Source organism: Macaca thibetana, chromosome 1 (genome assembly GCF_024542745.1).
Source record: "Macaca thibetana thibetana isolate TM-01 chromosome 1, ASM2454274v1, whole genome shotgun sequence".
NCBI lineage: Eukaryota > Metazoa > Chordata > Mammalia > Primates > Cercopithecidae > Macaca > Macaca thibetana.
In genome coordinates this window covers 72,776,343-72,798,216 of record NC_065578.1, presented here as the reverse complement: position 1 = coordinate 72,798,216, position 21,874 = coordinate 72,776,343, and positions in this window count along the sequence as shown.

Here is a 21,874-nt window from a genome sequence, read left to right as displayed (position 1 = left end):
TATATATTTCTTTTGATTACTGGATAGTATACCGCCTCCTACCTTTTTTACTTTTATTCTATGTGATATTGATCTATATATAACATATATGAGTTATACACATACATATACACACATATATACATATATACACACATACCTATACATGTGTGCATATATACATTTTACTTCTACATATTATACTTTCCATAATATGTTATTAAACATTATATATTATAATTCTCATACTTTATTATACATATATACGTATATGTATTTAAAACTCTTATAACCAGCATATAGTTCGGTAAGTTTCTTTAAATTCTTTAAAAAGAATTTCTGCATTTAATTGGGATGTTTAGGTATTTTTCACATAACGCTTAATGATTATTAGTGTAGGTCCTTAGTTGTGTCTATAATCATATTGCTATTTGTGTCCTGTTTGTCCCATTTATCTGTATTCCTTTATAAATCTATTTGTCTTCCTACCTTTGGATTATTTGAGTAATTTGTATTTTTTTCATATTTTGTTGTATTAGTTATAACTTCTTGTCTTATCATGTTTATTATTTTAGAGGTTATAAAATTCATGAATAACTCATCATAATGTACTTTCAAATGATAATATACAACTTATTACATAGTATAAAGGCCATATGAAAAATCCTTTATTTTTCCTCTCCTAGAATTTGTGTTACTGTTATCATACATTTTACGTCTGCATATTATAATCCCTATAACACATTGCTGTTTTTACTTTCAAAGATTATCTGTATCAGATATTTAAATAATAAGAAAAGTGCCCTAGATTTATACCATTTTAATTATGTCATTACCATTTCTGATGCTCTTTGTACCTTTGTGTATTAATAAGTTTCTGTTTGTTATTTTCCTTTACACAGACGGACTTCCTTCAACATTTATTGTAGTGTAAGTTTGCTAATAATTCTTTCAAGCTTTTATTTGTGTAAAAAAGCTTTTATTATATTTTTGTTTTTAGAAAGAGAGCTTAAATGCATAGGAATATTAGTTTACTTTTTCCTTTCAGCACTTTAAAAATGTCGCTCTACTCTCTTCTAATTTGTGTTGTTTCTGACAAGAAATCTGCTTCTGTCATTCTTATCTTTGTTTTTCCATATATAATATAACTTTTTCTTCTCTATCTTTGTAGATTGCTTTGGGTTTTTTTTCCCAATTTAACTGCTGATATTAAGCAGTTTTACAATAATCTGTTTTGGTGTTTTTGTTTTTGTTTTTTAAATTCTTAAAGTTGAAATTCATTAAATTTCTTAGACCTATAGGTTTATAGTTTTCATCAAATTTTTAAAATACTGTTGGCAATTATTTCTTCGATTTTTATTATTTTGGATATCTCTCTTTTGGAATTTTAATGACTTATATATTTGGCTCTTTGAAATTGTCCTATAGGTCACCGACAACGTCTAGTGAAGCTTCAATTTTTTGTAGGGTATTTTTCAAGTCACACATTATTTTTCTTACCTCTAAAATTTAGGTTTAAATCTCTTTTATATTTTCCATATTACTTCTACCAGTTTTCTGAACAAAAGAAATACAGCTTTAGTAACTGCTTTGATGTATTTGTCTATTAATTCTATGTTTTGTGTTATTTCTTTGTCAGTGTCTCTTTTTTTAAAAACATGGTTTTGCATTTTCTTGTTTTGTGCATCACTGGTAATTTTTATTGGTTGTCAGACATTGAGAACTTCATCTTGTTGGATTTTGGGATTTGTATGCTTATAAGTATCTTTGAACTTTATTCTCAGTCATAGCAAAGTTACTTGGGAACTGTTTAATTCTTCTGGGTCTTAATATTAGGTTTAGTTAGTGTAGGAGTTTTCTATTGCTGCAGAGCAAATTACCACAATGTTAGTGACTTAAAAGAGCAAACATTTATTATCTCATAGTTTCTGTGGATCAAGTGACACAGCACTTAGCCGATTCTTCTTTTCAGGGTCTCAGTCTTGGATAGACTGCATTCTTGGATGAGCTGCATTATTTTCTGGAGCTCGAGGTCTTCTCACATGCTCATGTGCTTGTTGACAGAATTAAGTTCCTTGAAGATGTGGAACTGCAGTCTCAATTTGACTGGCTGTCAACCAGGTTCCACTTTTAACTCTTAGAGGCCTCTTCAATTCCTTAACATGTGTCCATCTCACAGCACAGCAGCTTACCTTTTCAAACAAATAGTAGTAAAGTCACTCTCTTCCAAAAAGGCCCAGGCCCTCTTTTGAGGGCTTTCACTTGATTAAATCAAACCCAACCCAAATAATCTTTCTTTTCATTAATTTAAAAACCAACTAATTCGAAACTTTAATTACACCTCCAAAATCCTTCCACTTTTGCTATAGAGCATATCCTATATTTGAATATAAAATTCCATTGTATCCACAGATTATACCCATACTCAATGGGACAAGATTACACAGAGTGTGTATATCATGGGGCAAGAATCTCGGGGACCATTTTAGGATATTGCCCGCTACGTGTCAGTAGGTGTAGAGCACTATTTAGTCTAGGGTTAATGTTACTCAGCTACTGAGAATGTATCTCTGTTAGCACTCTAACTCTTTCATTATGAGGTTTTCTACTCTTAATGTTGGGAACAGGAGCTTTACCTGGCTAAGTGATATTCAGTCACTGTCCCTTGTATTCCTTTTAAGTCAATTTTTTCCCTCTGGGCTCAGATGATACCCTCATATGCATAAGATAATCAGTATTCAAATAGATAATTGGAGGAATTCTGTGCAGATCTCAGGAGTTCTTTCACTATGTGTCTTTTTCCTTGCCCATACTCTGCTCAGTAAACTCTTTTCACCTTGGTTTCCCTGGACTTAGATTCATGCCCTCAACTGAGGGTTACCTAGAGACTTTTTCTAGGTAACAAGCTGCAGCAATCATAGTGTCTATGTCTCTTGTTTACAACCTCTCACGGACCATTGATATTTGTTGTTTAATTTTCAATGCCTTTGGCGTTATTTTTTCATAGATTTTGTCTGAATGTTTAAATTGCTTCAGGTGGGATGTCAAAACCTATTACCCCATCTTGACCAGAAGAGGAAGTCCCTCAATTATCTCTTGACTTATTTTTCTTTACCAGTTCACAATTCTGTCAAAACTATATCACTACTTCCTATTCAGAAACTTTACATCGGTCCACAATGACTTTAATATATATTCTTAGTTCCATCGCTTAAAATTTGAGGCTCATAACTTTTTCATTTACCCCATTTCTGAATCAGTCTAAAAACTGATTTCCTTTCACACATCAGCATGGATTCTATGGTTTTCCTCAAAGTCACTCTGTACCTACCTGCATTCTAGTTTTTTCATGTTATTAATGATGTATCAAATATTCTGCCTCACAACCCCACCCCTCACTAGTGAAAGACTTTACAGACTATGTTCTTAATTTATAATTCTTTTCCCATTCACTTCTGTTCTTCCAAAGAGCACAGAATATTATAATGACACATGACATGCACTTCTTTGTGTTGCCCTTGTGATGTACATGGTAGATTTTCCTTTTACAGTAAAAAGCTTTTAAGGTCAGCAAACAAATCCTTTTTATTTTTTGTATCCCTATCCTGTCCCCTCTTTTCCATATACATATATACTCATTAAAATTCCAATTAAGTGTTTTATCCCTGTATATGCACAGTAATATTAAGACATGAGTGTGGGAACTACTTCAGATCAACCATATTCTAAACTACAGAATAAGTTGATACATGCCTAGAGAGTTTTGAATATTTATGTTTTATTTAGTTTCCTATATGATTGTTTTGAAAGAGTAGGTTTGAATAAGGAAATAATTACTTTCATATTTCTGATAAGAGGCATAGAGGAAATATAACAAAAGGTATAGTACTCACAGGGAGTAACACTACTGAAAAAAACTGTTTGCTGTTTGCCAAGACGTGATAACAACACTATGGTTGCTTTTGGTAATACATTTTAAATATTTCCTTCGCAGTAAATAAGTAAGTTTTTGGTTTAAATTAGGATATACTGTTTCACCAATAAAATGCTCATGTGGGTAGGGAGAAGTGGTAAGTAGCATACTTATAACAAAATCAAACCTAGATATTAATTATAGGTATATTAAATTGTGAGCCAATTACGGAAGGAGACACCTTATGGAGTGGAAGAAATGAGAAAGATATGAAAGGCATGCTCTAACTAATAAGCCAAAGTCTAATTTGAAGGTAAGATTAATGATATGGGGTGTGTGTGTGTGTGTGTGTGTGTGTGTAATTTAACATATTAGTAAGCCTAAATGCTACAAAATATATGAGTAGGATCTTTAATACATACAAAATTCTCTGAAATTAGAACATCATCTGCAAATTTAATTCATAAAATTACATTTTCCTTCCATCTCATGAGTATATTCTCATTAAAGTTTCAGGTACTGAGAAATAGTCTATACAGTAAAACATTGCTTGTCTGAGAACAGGAGATACATGCAGTGTGCTAGTATCATATTTGTAATCAGATACAAATTAGGTAGAATACAGGACATACTAGGTATTCCTTTTCTCTTCTATTTTTTTTCTATGTCTTCTTCAAAATGTATAGTTTAGGAGTTAATTCTGCTTTTCTCAAAGAGTTCTGTGTAAAGAAATATAGTTAAGACCCTGTGCTGGCCTTTATGGCATATGGTACAGGACAGGAAATCCCAAGTTCAACAGCAGATGCTACTTTCCAGACGGCATTAGGGATTTAAAGGATGCATTTTTTTGTCAACATACCTATTATCCCTACCTCATCCCTATGGAGGACTCCATTTATCAAACAAAGTATTCACTAAAGGAGGATCCTACTTAACACTTAAAGAGGAGATAACTGTATGCAAGTACATCTGTCCATTGGAATTACCATTTATTATTATTTTTTTTGAGGTAATATATGGCAAAGTGTAATCCAGGACTCCTCAGATCAGTATATTTCTGGATTTTTATTAAAATGAAAGTCCTTGGGATCCACCTCTGTCCCACTGATTTCCATTCTGTGATAATAGAAATCTGGAATCTGCTTTTACAAACTACCCAGCTGCTTTTTAAACACATGAATATTTAAGAGTCACTGTTCTGAGGCTAGAGAAATGTGTTATTTTCCTTTTCATCTTGGGTGGGAACCTCTTTTAATTAAATGGCACAAATTGTTTCAAGGTAGGTATTTTTGTGAAACAATCCAATTCAATACAACTCACATTTATTGATTAGAGATGTGAAAAGTACTTGAACTTCTGTAGAGGGCATGGAGATGACTAAAATGTGGTACCATTTAAAGCACTATATGAGTTCCACGGTAGTTCCACTATATGAGTGATTAATGTCACTTGGAGAAGACGGAACTAAATTTCCCAGAGAGTGCCTTTGAGCTGAGAATTGAAATACGATGCAGAATTTAATAGACAGAGAAAAGAGGGGAGATGCATTATGGGTGAGAGAATGGCTCAAGGCAAAGGCAGAGAAATGTGAATGAAATATAATTTGTTCTGGGAACTAAGAAAGGTGCATGGTGGGAGTTGAACTTAGTAAGGAAGGAGAGGACATTCTCTGTCAGTTCCTCACAGCTTTGTCCTGGAGCATGACACTACATTGCTCCTTTTCTGAATACTTACTGAGTGGAATTGAATATATTCTTAAATATTTAACCTGATATTCACTTTTTATGCAGACATGACCTAATATTATAAATGACTACAAGGGGGCTCACACAAGTTTGAGGGTATGCACCAAAGCCTCATTTCAGCTGGTGAGTCAGGTTCAGTGTATAAATGTAGATTGGTCCTGCTAATACAGAAGACTCACTGAAAAGTTGCAGTTGTCACTCTACCTGATCCTACAAATAAAGGAGAATTTACAGTATGTATGCCATTTACAATAGATTGGTAGCATTCCTTTCATATCTAAATGGTATATATATATATGAATACATATATATAGAGTTTATGCACATGATTGTTACAAGTGTGTTGAGTCCTTTCCAATCTTTCTTATTGTCTCTTCTTTCCTTTCCGTATTTTCTGATGTTCTTGAAACTGAATTTGTCCCTTCTCCGTAGAGATGTACATACATATGACTGTAAACAAATCGTTTTTAGCATACACAATAATTGTCTTACCTTTTTTACAGCCCTCAGAGGGATTTACCTCCTAATCTCTGGAACCTGTGAATGTATTGCTTTACATGGCAAAAGTAACTTTGCATATGTGATTAACTTAAGGATCTTGAGATGGGAGTTTATTCTGGATGATCTAGGTGGACATAAAGTAATGAGAAATATTAAAAAAAAAAAGGCAGGAGAGTCACAATGGAAGGACAGATGGAGTAAGGCATTTTGAAGATGGAGGAAGAGGCCTTGAGGCAAGAAACATAGGTGGCTTTTAGCAGCTAGAAAAGGCAAGAAAATGCATTCCCATAATGCCTCTGAAGGGAACACAATTGTGTTGACAACTAAAATTTAGCCCTTAAACCCCATTTTGGATTTCTGACCTCTAAAACTGTAAGATAATAAATGTGTGTTGTTTTAAGACTTTAAGTTTATGACACGTTATTGTGTCAGCAGTAGAATAACTAATACGTATTCCTAGGCATATAAGCACCTTGGAAGGCAGAGAGTTCAAAGTAGCACTGCTCCCATCCAGAATGTGTCTATCTCCTTCCCTTCTGTAAAGTCAGTTGAAAGTGGTGCAGTTCAAGAGCACACTGAGGAACTTAGCAGTGAATGATTGAAATCCACTTACTTTGCTTGTTTTGGCCGCCAGACTGGCCTGGAAGCTGTCTTACCCAAGATGGTTCAGAAAACTATGGAGATGCCAAGGTCTTAGTATCTTTTCTGCAATGTCAATTTCGGATTTTCGTGTTTCTTGGCAAGATCATTGTACTGCAGATGGCCTATCCATGCAGAAGTTACTCTCTTTGTCCCATAGCACCTAATTCATATTGTTGAGTATAGCTTGCCCTTAGGGTTCTTAACAATTAAAAATGCCATTCTCCCATTTGCATACTCTTGTATTGTAACAACAGCTGTTCTCCAACTTCTGACTACATGGCAATGTTTGTGAGTATATGTGTGCCTTCTTTGGGTTGCAGGGTTATTTTTAAAAGTCAGTTATGTGATGATGTTCTCATACTATACAATCTAGCTGACTGATATTCTCCCATTCTCTCTCCAGTACTCTAAAGAAATGTTATTTCAAGGCTAAACATGCAATTCACTAGGCCCTTTGGATTTATGTCTACCACCTCTCCACTGGCAACCTCAAACCTTTTTTTATAATCTTTTCTGGCACACATGTAATGGTTCACCAACCAAAGGAAAAGATCTAACTGTGGTTTTGCAACTCATAGTTCTTCTTATTAAGCTAATGTTGTCTTTCTTCACAACAGTGACAATTAGAACCAGGAAAGTGCCAAAAGTTCCCCTGAGTTTGCCAAGCCTGCAAGCCCAGATAAGCTTAATTACCAGTCAAATGCCAACGTTTTGAGAAACAGGAATTGAACCAACATTGAATTAATGTTGAGACTAAAATTTGAAAGCCATCCAGAAGAAGTCATAGGGTCTCACTGCCTGTTACAGAGGTCTTTGTTTTGGACAGCTTACTTGTCATATATCAGATGTAGTTGTCCTATAACGAACTGGTAAGTGGTTCATATAATGAATGCTTTTCTAAAAAAATCAACATGCTGTTACATGGAACAGTTTCATCCTGCTGATTTTCTAGTAACTTATAGAGGTGCAATAGTTGAATATAGAATTGTCATTTTGAGTTGCAAGATGGATGTTTGATTTTCCTTAATATTATGTGTGTAGCAGGACAGCTCTTATATCCACTTCATCCATTTCTTCCTTCTGCTTCTTACTCCTGTTTTAAAGGGATGATGGGGAAGCATCAAAAAAAAAGTAAAGATTGTGTTCCACAATAGACCATCATGTATTTAGTATAGGTAATAATTAAAAGTGGGAGTTGTGGGGATGGAGCATGTGGTAGGCTTTATTACTTTTGTAGAAAATGTTCTGAAAAATCTGAAAGATGCCTTCTTCAAAAATGGACAGTCAGGATTTGCTATTGTCCTTTTAAGTAAATAGGACTTTGAGAAACTTTGACTATAGGAACAGATCAGAGGTCTAGGAAAGGGAGAGACAGAAGAATGTGCCAGTCAACTGCAAGGTGACCATGATAAGAAATCTAAAATATTGTGCACCAGCTCTCTGTACTTTTGTGTCAGACTGAGAGAAGGTAAACATTCAGTTAATGGCCTGTGCCTACAAAGCCTTCCAAGAGTTGAGCAAGAGTGAGAGATCACAAATACAGTATTCTAAGACCCATTCTTAATTCAGTACTTGCCTCTCTCAAATAAATATAACACCAAGATGTCAAAAAGATATAAAATATATTTTTTTCAAAAGAATAGCTATCACTGAGTGATCTACATTAAAAGGCCTTGCTCTGGTATTACTGGATTCATAGTTCTGATCATCTTAATAAAATATAATTCATCCCATTCATTCAAAATCATAAAGGTTTTGTGTAGCTTCCATATGAATTCACTGTAGAAGGAGAATAATAAAGAGATCAAAATAGTTGATTTTAAGGGAGGGGAGAGGGGGTATTTTTTCCAGTCTCTCTCTTACATTCCCCACCATTTTTGTTCCAATATACTTGTGAATTGTGTAGTTTGAGAAAACTAGAGCAGTAAATGACATTTCCTTGAGTTTCACCTCTCTTGAGAATCCCTGCATCTGAAACATTGTACAGACAGTAGGAAAATATCTTGCTCTTGTTTTCATCTTATTCTCTTCATCCTTTCTTCATCCATGGAATATAAGATATATGATAGCAAAGAAGTAAAAATTATAAAGGATTCTGTAAGCTCTAATTTTTAGTATCCAGTAGTTACTTTCAGGGATAAAAGCTGTGCATAGATTAATCTTAAAGGGATGCATTTACTAATTTTAGAATTAATATACTAAAATTAACTTATTTATTGAATATCTGTTATGAGCTCTTTGCTAGATTATGCTTATATACTGTTTTATTTAACCCTCAAAATAACCATTTGTGTTGCGTGGTGTTGCTACTTAAAATTATCCTCACTTTAATTTTAACATAAAAGTAATTCATAGTCATTGTAAAATCTCAGAAAAATGCAGATGAGTGTAATGAAGAATATAAAAATAATCCATAATGTTAACACCCAGTAATAACCGCTGATAAGTCTTTCCTTATATTTATATGTCTGTGTATTTGAAAACATATAAAAGTCAAAATATAATGTAAGTACAATGGTTATGAACCATAAACATAACATAAAACACCTATCAAAATACAACCAAATGTTACCACATACTAAGACAGCAGATTGTTGTAGTAGTATCCCATTTTCTTCTGAAGCATTCCCTTAATGTATAGAAAAACTGGATTCATGTTGGAATGTATTGCCTATATAGTCTCTCTCTCTCTTCCTTCCATCCTTATTATGGTATTTCCATTCTTGTTAACACTATGCTGCATAGCTGGGCACAGTGCAGGCTGCCTTAATTTTTACTATCTGTTTTCAAAAAATTTCATTTCATATTACTTTGGGAGTCAATTTACATATGATTAAATACTTGTTAAGATTTTTTTTGCATTTTTATGGTGTCTCATTTTCGGGACATGTAATCATTTATTTACCTACTCAATATTGTTAATTTAGTCTTGACAACATTTTATTAACACAAAAAGTACTGTGATACATACAATTTTGCATAAATCTTTGTCTGCATATCAGTTTTTGTCTTAGGATAGATTTCTGGAAGAAGAAACACTGGAGCAAAGTGTTTTCATTAGTCTGTAGCTTTTAATATGGTTTGGATAATTGTTTCTAGAAGTATATCAGCGTATAAATCGGCCAGCAGTTAATGACAGTGCTTATTTTATAGCACTAGCTAACATATGACAATATCATTTAAAAAGTGTTCATTTTCTAATTAGATAGGCAAAAATAATAATTCCTTATAAAAGGTTTAGTGTGGCGGTATGGCTAGGCTGTACAATTAACCAGATTTACAGTTGGGAAGACTTGGATATTTCTAGACATAGTTTCTTCTTTAAAGTGGGGAAATATACTTACCTCATAAGGTTGGTGCATGGAATTAATTGGCTTTTTAATATAAATCATCTAATTTGTACTCATAGATGGTAAGTACTCCATAAATTATAATTGCTTTAATAGATTTATTATTTTATTGAATTATGTAACATTTTAGCCTATATAAAGTGTCAGCAAATTTTAATTGCATTTATTAGTAATGAGGTTGGACATTTCTATATAAACTTATCATATGTGCTATGTCATTTGCCTTTTTACAATCTTATGTTTTAATATCAATTTTAATGAAGTCATTATATATCAAGGTTGTAAACATGTTAATCTGGAAACATTACCCTTTCTTGCCTTTTTGTATATTATTGAGACAGGAGTTTTCAATTTTATGTAGTCAAATGTCTAATTTTTCCTTTGAAGATTCTTGTATGGTTTCTGTACTAAAAGTAACTTTTCTTTTGCCAGATTAGGTGAACCTTCACTTTTTCATTGCTGTTTCATTTTCATTTGGTTGGCTGAAAACCTAACCAGAACAGCAGCTAAAGTCTTACCTATACCCATGCACCATCCCTAAAAGAGAGAAAGGTATTTGCCTGTGGGTGGTCCTGTGCACATTTGGGACAAAATGTGAGGTCACGGGGCATTATTTTTGGAAAAAAGGAAAATAATTTAGTGTTCTCTTTCTTCTGTTTAGAGGCGCTTTAGTTTTAGTGCACATCACTGAATTTTTTCTGTATAATTCCTTCTAAAGTAGTGAGGCTTAAGTAAGGCATAAGTTAATACTTATTCATATCTCCTTTTCATCCTTCCTCCTGAGAATAGCTAACACTGAATCTTTGCTATATATTTCTTTATTAAGAGTGGGGGACATCTAATCATTTTGCAATATATTTTTGCAAAGAATCACTCAATAAGTCTACTTAGTGTTATAAATTATAAGCAAGTGAACACCAATTGCCTTTGGAGAAGAAAATAACAAGATATTTTTTAATGGATAAAGGCGAATATAAATAAATTTACATAGGAATTTTGGGGTTTCAGTATTTTTAGAGCCTCTGTAATGGAATGAAGTGATACTGCTGAGATCAACCAATAGAAAAGGTCGCCAAGTTTCCCAGGAAAGAACTCTTAGTTGAAGAAAAGAAAAAAGAGGTCTCTATAAGCAATCAGGGCTCAGTTCCAGAGCCTAGTGCCCAAGAGGGAGAGGTTGACCATTTCAGGTTCAGAATGTGCTGAGCCATCTCCTCTTGAGCAAGTTACCTTAGCATTATGAAGACACCTTGGGAATAGTTCTGAATGTGAGGGGAAAAAAGCTGGAACATTTAGGAAATAGAATTGTTTATATATAAAAGGAGAGCTGTAGTTTGTATAAAACCAAATACACACAAAGTTTCAGGTATTGGAACTACAATACTTAGACGGTAAAAAATATTACCAAGAAAATTTAAATTAAATAATAGAATTCCTAGGTCGGGCGCAGTGGCTCACGCCTGTAATCCCAGCACTTTGGGAGGCCACAGCGGGTGGAATGTGAGATCAGGAGATTGAGACCATCCTGGCTAACACGGTGAAACCCCGTCTCCATTAAAAATACAAAAAATTAGCCGGGCGTGGTGGCGGGCGCCTGTAGTCTCAGCTACTAGGGAGACTGAGGCAGGAGAATGGCCTGAACCCAGGAGGCGGGGCTTGCAGTGAGCCATATGTAGAAAGCTGAAACTGGATCCCTTCCTTACACCTTATACAAAAATTAATTCAAGATGGATTAAAGACTTAGACGTTAGACCTAAAACCATAAAAACCCAAGAAGAAAACCTAGGCAATGCCATTCAGGAGATAGGCATGGGCAAGGACTTCATGACAAAAACACCAAAAGCAATGTCAATAAGAGCCAAAATAGACAAATGGGATCTAGTTAAACTAAAGAGCTTCTGCATGGCAAAAGAAACTACCACCAGAGTGAACAGGCATCCTACAGAATGGGAGAAAATATTTGCAATCTACCCATCTGATAAAGGGATAATATGCAAAATCTACAAATAACTTAAACTTACAGGAAAACCCATCAAAAAGTGGGCAAAGGATATGAACAGACACTTCTCAAAAGACATGTATGCAGCCAACAGACACATGAAAAAATGCTCATCATCACTGGTTATCAGTGAAATGCAAATCAAAACCATAATGAAATACCATCTCATACCAGTTAGAATGGCAATCACTGAAAAGTCAGGAGACAACAGATGCTGGAGAGGACGTGGAGAAATAGGAATGCTTTTACACTGTTGGGAGTGTAAATTAGTTCAACCATTTTGGAAGACAGTGTGGCAATTCCTCAAGGATCTAGAACTAGAAATACCATTTGACCCAGCAATCCCATTACTGGGTATATACTTAAAGGATTATAAATCATGCTACTATAAAGATACATGCACACGTATGTTTATTGTGGCACTACTCACAATAGCAAAGACTTGGAACCATCCGCATTTCAGCTCTTACTTACTTCATTTCCATATTAACTCTGATTTTTAAAAAAAATTTTGCATCATTGCTTTTGACAAAGACATTAGATAGGTGGTTCCTCACATACAATTTATTTTAAATGTTTTGACATAATTATAGATTCCCAAGAGATTGCAAAACACTACGGGCAGAGATGTTTCATGTACCTCCTTACCATTTCCCTGATACTGTATTCTGTATAATTGAAAAGTTTTCTGATGATTTAAAAGTCTTACATCCTAGCTTTTTTAGTTGTCCTTTAATTTATTTTACACTTGCATTTTTCATATGATAGTCCATCAATGACAGACTGGATTAAGAAAATGTGGCACATATACACCATGGAATACTATGCAGCCATAAAAAACGATGAGTTCATATCCTGTGCAGGGACATGGATGAAGCTGGAAACCATCATTCTCAGCAAACTATCACAAGGACAGAAAACCAAACACTGCATGTTCTCACTCATAGATGGGAACTGAACAATGAGAACACTTGGACACAGGGTGGGGAACATCACACACCTGTGTGTGGGGGGGTGCCTGTCATGGTGTCGGGGACTGGGGGAGGGAAAGCATTAGGAGAAATACCTAATGTAAATGACGAGTTGATGGGTGCAGCAAACCAACATGGCACATGCATACCTATGTAACAAACCTGCACGTTGTGCACATGTACTGTAGAACTTAAAGTATATAAAATATTTATATATATAGAAAATTTTGCCAGGCGTGGTGGCACGCGCCTGTAGTCCAAGGTACTTGTGAGAATGAGGCAGGAGAATCGCTTGAAACTGGGAGGCGGAGGTTGCAGTGGAGATCGCACCACTGCACTCCAGACTGGGAGACAGAACAAGACTCTGTCCCTAAATAAATAAATAAATAAATAGAAACTAACAGGTTAGATTGTAATGAAGAAAATAAGAAAGGGATTAAGAAGATGGTGTTGCATTCAAAGGTTTTGTTTTGTTCAAGACAAGAGAAGGGTGAATAAGTTTTAAATTTGTTAGAAAAATGGATTTGAAAAGTGCAAATGTAAAATAAATTAAAGGACAACTGAAAAAGCTAGGATGTAAGACTTTTAAATCATCAGAAAACTTTTCAATCATACAGAATACAGTATCGGGGAAATGGTAAGAAGGTACATGAAACATCCCTGCCCATATTTTTTTGCAATCTCTTGGGAATCTATAATTACGTCAAAACATTTAAAATAAATTATATGTGAGGAACCATCTATCTAACGTCTTTGTCAAAAGCAATGATGCAAAATTAAAAAAAAAATCAGAGTTAATATGGAAATGAAGTAAGAGCTGAAATTCAGAGAAAAATATTAAGCCTAAAGATTCGCAAAAATATTGGTAAAACAAAAAAAACTAGGGATATAAAACAATAATAATAATTTTTATATGGGAAATTAAAGATGTGTAGAACTGTACTGTAAAATGGTACATTAATTGGGTCCAGTTACTTTTCATATGGATAGCAATCAGCATGAAGAAAACAAAGAAGTGTTTCTGCAGTCTTCCTTCACAGACAACTTTGTTCCATTTCTGCCTATAGAGTACAAATAGCCCTCTTATTTTATTACGTCACCCTGTACATTTCCTTTGGCTTTGTGTCCTGGTCTCAAGTAATCCTTCCACTTCAGCCTCCCTGGTAGCTGAGACTACAGGTGCATGCCACCACACATGGCTATTGTTTTGTTTTGTTTGTTTGTTTTGGAGTGATAGGCTCTCACCATGTTTTCCAGGCTGGTCTCGCATTCACGGGCTCAACAATCCACCAGTCTCAGCCTCCCAAAGTGCTGGGATTACAGATGCAAGCCACCATGCCTAGTCCTTCTACAACCTCTTTTTAAGTACATTTATTTTTTCTTCATGTTGTGTTTAACATAGAACTGCTCATTATGTCAAGAAAATGAAATTCTCAAGCCTGTTCAAAATATACCTTAAAAAATCAAGGGCAGTTAAAACAGCTATTAACAATAATTTTTTATACTTTTTTCCATTGTAAGAATAGTTCAATAAACAAATGCATTGATATTCCTCAATTTTTATGCTTTGATTAGTATTTAGATTTCTTTAAATTTGTATAATTTTTAAAACATTCAAACTACATCTACTTTCATTTGGGTCCAATGATAAGACAGTACCATAATAAGATATTGTTGAGAATTTTTTTTATTAAAAGGTTTAGAAACTTGCCTAGAGTCACAGAACAAGAATACAGCCAATCTATATCTAGAACTCAGATTTTTTGACCCTTCACTAAGAAATAGACTACACTGTTCTTGCCTTGACACCAGTAAGCTTTCTTTTACACAGTACTGCTTTGACAATATTGCTTCAAGTAGATTCTGAAATAGGCATAACCATATATCTTCCAGAGACATTATGAAGAAACCACTTAATTCTAAAAGTACATACATAATATCTTTACTAACTTTCTATATCATGTATAGCATACTCAATAAATGAAAACTACTGGCCTTCAAATTAAGATGTTTATCTTTTCTGATAATTTGTTCTTTAAGCTTAAAAGTCATTTAGAAGGAAACATTCACCAAAGATTTTAGAATAAATTATAAGAAAAGTTATTTTATAGTTGGCAAAAACATAAAATTTCTATTTTGAAACACCAAACATGATTTTGCATAATGAAGTAAATATTGTTTGAAGCCTGTTATAGCAACACTCTAAAAATGTTCATGCCTCACTACATGGTTGTAGTTATCACAATTGATTCCACTATTCAATAACATTGAGAACTGTCTTATTACAATATCAGGTTTTGGAATACAGAGGAATATATAACAGAGGCACTCTTCTCTAGGAGCTTGCAAATCAGTGGTGAATAAAGGGGCAGGGATCAAAACCGACTGAGTTTTTACTAAATGCCTTATTACATGCCATGTTCTGTGACAAATAGATGCATCAAATTAATTATTTGGGGATTGTTAATTCTACTATTCAGATAAAGAAATGGAAACTGAGAAAGTCTATATAATTTACTCAAAGGTTCACATCTAATACTTAGTGAAACTATGTTTGGTAACTAAGTCTGTTTTCTTCTAAAATCTTCAAATCCACCGTCATACATTACGCTTTACAAAATCGTATCAACAATTACAGTAAAATGTGATAATTTCAGTGTGATCATTTCAGAGTATGATAGAAATCACTGAAAGGAAGGCCAACTAAGTTGTCAAGTTAGGGTAAAAATACAGATATTAGGGACAGTCAAAAGTATTTTTAAAAACATATTCTAGGATACCAGAATATGGGAACCACATGTGATAAGCCTCAGACACATGATTGCATGGTTTATTTCAAATGATATGAGCAGTACACCATGACTAGAATATAAGCTGCATGGTTAGGAGGAAGGTTGCATAAAATTGAGAAAAAAAAGAGGCGGACCAAGAAGACTCTTTGGGGTCATGGTAAATCAATCCTGTTGAATCAATGAAATGTTTTTGGCAATGGAAGATGGAAGTCAGTTTGTTACTTAGATTCAATTTATTTTGGAGAAGGATAACTCTGGGTTATGAAGTGAGTAGGTAAGACTGAAATTAGGTGACCATCTGAGAAGTTAATGCAATTGTCTAGCTATGAAAATCATTGTTCCTTTTCTTTAACTTCTAAAAAAAATAGGTCCTTCTATTTCATTGCATCAGTTTTCGATATAACGCTAAATTGTTAAGTATCCCTCTTGAATGCTTGGCACAGTTGATGAAATGGAGTCAGAGATCAATAAATGTTTCTTGAAGAAATCTTGGGGTCATTTTGTGGTCTTTAAGAAATGTAGTTTAGTTATAGCATAGTCAAGAGACTTTTGCAATGTTCCAGTATGAGAGGTACAGAAAGTCAACAAAAGAAATATGCCTACGTCTTTTAGCTCTTGTAAATTGAAGAAATAATTTTCTCTGGAGTTCCCGTGCTATTGCTTTGGTCCCATTTGCCTCTTGCTGAATGACATACATTAGTGCGAGTGAAGGATTCTGAAATTGTCTTCCTTATTGACTTCATTTTCAAGCACCAGTTTTTCTTGAGTTCTTTTCCTCCCAAGAATAGTATATTTCAAAAATACAATTGTTGTCTTGAAATTGTTACCACAGGGCTTGAAAAATTATCATCTTAAAGCAAGTATGAGTAGCTTATATAAAATAGAAAGTATAGGTTACTGTAGAGAATAGTGTTGTGTTTTTATTCTGTCGATTTTACTTTTTCTCTTCTATATATTGAACCTGTCCTCAACTATTGGCTGCTTCCCAACTGTACTGAAAATGCTCAAATCTCTCATATCTTACAAAAAACAAACCGATGAAATTCCTTCAATTTAATCAGTAATCTATGTTCTCAGTAATTAATTCATTTATTCAAGAAACAATTGTAAACCCCAACTGTCAGTAATGTATTTGGACTACATCATTCAACAAAACAAAACCCCAGAGCTCATGAAACTATTCTGGTGGGAGGCCCAACAATCAAGGAGATAACTAGACAAAGACATTAAAAGCCCTGGGAAAAATAAACAGGATATTATTTGAGGTAGTATCATTTGAGCTGAGATCCAAGTGACAAGAAGCCAGTAAGGATCATTAAAGTCAGACTTGGAAGCAGAAACAAACTTGTGATATTTTCAGAGCGGCGAGAAGGTCAGTGTGCCTAGAATGGAACAAGCCAGGGAAGTCTGGTACCAGGAGAATTCAGAGGGATTATATTCCTAGGGCCTGTAGCAAACAAGCTTTACTTTTTCCCCCAATTATGATGGACAGCCACTGGGAAGTCTTAAGCTGACTTTCTACTAATCTCATTTAGACATTTAAAAGACAATACTTTGCCCTTAGCAAATGGGTTTTGTGGGTTAGAATATTTGCTTTTTCTCATTTTTCTATTGGTGATCAAAAGGTTTCAGACAATGTTTGCACATTGAAAATATAATGAACACACTGGAAAAAATAGTTGAAATATATATTAGAAATGTAATTAATATATACACAATACAAAGAGCTATTTAAAATCAATAAGGAGATAAACTATCTAAAGTGAAAGTCTGACAACCTTTTCTTTCAGAGACCAAAAAAGCAATTTTCAAAGGTCTTAATGTAGTAAAGAGGTTTTTTTTGTTTGTTTTAGAGAGATGTAAAGAGATAAGCAAGAACCATTTTTAAGTACAAGGCAGTGATTTAGGATGAGTTTGGGGGGCCATAATAAGGAGGCAATATTTTATTTTATGTGTGATGGAAAGTTACCACAGTTTTAAAGCAAGAGAATGATTAATAAGATATGTGTGGTTAAAAACAAATCTGATTGCTTATAATCTACAGCAGTCCTACTTTTGCCTTCATTACTCTATTGAAACAACCTCCTCCAGTGTTAACTCACTCACTGTTCCATTTTCCTATTGTAAAGGTTTAACAAGAATGACCAATCTTTTCTTTCTAGAACACTCTATTTGATGGACTTCCAGAACTCCAGTGTCTATGAGTGTTTCTTCTTATCACCTGTGCAGCCTACTTTTTATCTGCCTTAAGCTTGTATGCTCAGGAAATTTGCCTATTTCTGAGAGTATGCCATTCTATACACTTACTTTGAATAAATTCATCTCCTCTCATAGTTTAAATTTCCCTCATGGCAGCTCCAAAATTCTATCTGCAGTCCAGAATTTCTCCATACTTCGGACTTGACTATATAAATATCTTCCAGTTATCCTGATTCTTATGTTCTCCCTCAGACCCACTTCAGGAACATCAGATGTAGAATGCACAAATAGGAATTTATAATATTTGCCAGCATACTGGCTCCCAGTAATAGCAACTGTGATCCCTTCCCTCCCCACTGTGCCATTTCTATTTTTAAAAATTTCTGTAGAAAGCTGCACACAGTGGCTCACGCCTCTAATCCCAGCATTTTGGGAGGCAAAGGCGGGCAGATCACTTGAGGCCAGGAGTTCCAGACTAGCCTCGTTAACATGGCAAAACCTGGTCTGTACTAAAAATACGAAAATTAGCCGGGTGTTGTGGCACATCTGTAATTCCAACTACCAGGGAGGCTAGGGCAGGAGAATTGCTTGACCTGGGATGTGGAGGTTGCAGTGTAGGGAGATCGCACCACTGCACTCCAGCCTGGGCGATAGAGCAAGACTCCATCTCAAATAAATAAATAATTCATTTTTAAAATGTCTGTTCAAGTTTTGTTAGTCTTATTTCTTAATTATAGCTCAAATCTTTCTTTTATTTCTCTCTGATCTCATTGATGCTAAGAACTTCATCTAGGAAAACAGCATTTCTTGTCCCCTTTGAGCCTTTTACCCTGTTGTATTCTCCCATGATATGCTATGGATATACTTCATATTACTCATCAAAACTGTAATTACTCATTCAATATCAGAATATATAACTCAATTTTAAAGTTCATATCACCATGATCACATCTTTGATTCATGCCATTGCTTCAGCATCTATTACAGGGTTTGGCACGTATTGTGGACTTAAATATTTGTTAAACAAGTAAATGGATGAATAAATGAAGAATGAGAGATTTGTGAATTACTCCTAGACCAGCATGACACATGTCAAATAACCTGGAAACAGATTTTAGCTTAGGTTATTATTTACAAAACAGTACTTGAATCCAGACTATGTACCTTGCAGCATAATTACATTACCTATGCAATATTTACTTCTTAAAATAAGCCAGTATCATTAAAGCCAAGTATTTAGCCTGATAATTCAGAGTGTGAAGAAATAGAGAGAAAAAAAGAGAGTATCATCCTCAGAGTTATTATTAACCAGAAAATCATTCCTACTAAAGGTAAGAAATCAGTGGTCAGCAAGAGACGTGACAAAACAGTAATCTGTAGAGGCTGTATTGTAGCCATTCTTTGACTATAAACTTGTCTTAACTATGCACCTGATATGATGACACTCTTTTGAATTAGCTGCTTTTTTAATCTTTATAATTGATGATGTATGTTTTAAATTGAGATGAAATATATATTTTAAATGCCTTAAAAAAAGCAGAAGTTTTAATAATATTGGCTTGGACATATGTGCTTCTGAAACTAAAATACAAAAATAATTTGTAGGTGTAAAGAACGTAAGTCCTACCTTGTGAGTGAATGCTCTCTTTGTCCCAAATTGGAAGACGATGGTAATTGAAATGCCTGTGTCCATTCAGTAATTCACTCAGGATTCAGGGATTCATTATAACTATCAAAGCTTTATTGCCTTTTTAGTAGCTAAGGTGGTTTATTGTTTGAAAGCACTGGGTGATATACAGTATACTTGTACAATATGACACCCTTAGAAAATATGGAGCCATGCTATGGCACCATTATATTTAGATTATAGCTTACCTGGTCCACTTATTCAAAAGAAATTCAATTTTGACTTCTATTTTCACCCAAGGGCCACTTACTTGAAATTTTATCCTGTAAAAACCAAAGTTTGAATGAGTAATTTAGCATGAGCCGTACATAATTATTAAATGTAGTATGTATATATATATATATATATATATATGCACACACACAAATATATATATATTTCTTTAAAAACAATAAAAACATGCAATAGTGGTTAGTGGTCTGGGACAAAGGCTTAGCTAGTTAAGCAACAACAACAAGTAAAGCAACAGCAATAAATATGTGTCTCTGTGATCATTTCCTATAACTTGGCTCTGTGTCAAGGAATATGCAAGCTTTTTTTTTTTTTAAGTGTCCTATTTAACTTCACTATGGTTCTTAAAAATCAATCAATGATGACTCAAAGAAAGTTACTGTCCAATCCTGTCTCAATCTTCTTTCTTTTGGTTTTAAGTTGCTAACTGTTGCCTTTTGTGCACGTAATAGTACAAGTCTCAAGCTAGTCTGGATACAGACAGAAAAAGGACTTATAATTGTGCTAACATATTAATCTTAGAAAATTTTGAGGCTCTTTATTTCCAATTGTCAAATGCCATGACTTAAAATACAGAATTCTCCAGGCTGGGTGCGGTGGCTCACGCCTGCAATCCCAGCACTTTGGGAGGCTGAGGCGGGTGGATGGCGGGGTCAGGAGATCGAGACCATCCTGGCTAACACGGTGAAACCCCGTCTCTACCGAAAATACAAAAAATTAGCCAGGCGAGGTGGCGGGTGCCTGTAGTCCCAGCTACTCGGGAGGCTGAGGCAGGAGAATGGCGTGAACCTGGGAGGCAGAGCTTGCAGTGAGCCGAGATCGCGCCACTGTACTCCAGCCTGGGTAACAGAGCGAGACTTCATCTCAAAAAAAAAAAATTAATAAATATATAAAAAAAATAAAAATATATATATATATATAAAATTCTCAACTATGAAGATGGTTCTAATTACTTTGTTTCTACCAGCTATTTCACAAATGTAGAAGATACCAGAATTTTAAGTGGTTTTCTCTTGGCTATTGTACTTATTCACCTCCAAACAATATTTCAACCACCCAAGAAAGTCTCCTTATCTTGACTCTTTTTCCCTGCTGTTCAATTGCTCTGCTTTTTGTTTCTCATTCTCTTTTACAATTTGATTGAAATATATTTCACATAATATAAAATCCACTCATGTAAAGTATACAATTCACTTTTCTAAAGAGTACATTCACAGAATTGTGGAGTGATTATCACAATTTAGTTTCAGAATATTTTCAATAGCCAAGAAGAAATCCCAAGCCCATAAGTGGTCACTCCCCATTCTTCCTCTACTCTTTCTCCACAACAAGTAACAACTATTCTATATTCTATCTATAGATTTGCATGTGTTAGACTTTGTTTAAATGAAATCATATAATAGTTGGTGTTTTCTGTCTGGCTTCTTTCAGTAAGCATAATGCATTTTAAGTTCACCCAAATGGTAATATGTCCCAGTACTTCATTTCTTTCTTGTTGTGAAATAATATTGCATTGCATAAATATACTACCTTTGTTTATCCATTCATCAGGTGGTACATATTTGGGTCACTTCCACTTTGTCAGATTATGAATAATGTTGTGAACATTGTGTACAAGTTTGTTATTTAGACGTATTTTGTTTCTCCTAGCTATGTATCACATGACATGTGAGTTATATGATAATTCTCATCTTTAGCACTTTGAGAAACTACCATTTTTAAAAATACAAAATGACTGCTTATTTTCCGTTTTTACCAGCAATGTATGAATATTCCAATTTCTCCACATTCTAGCCAAATTTATTATTGTCTGTGATTTTATTTTAACCATTCCAATATAAGTGGTATTTTCTTGTGGTTTTGATTTG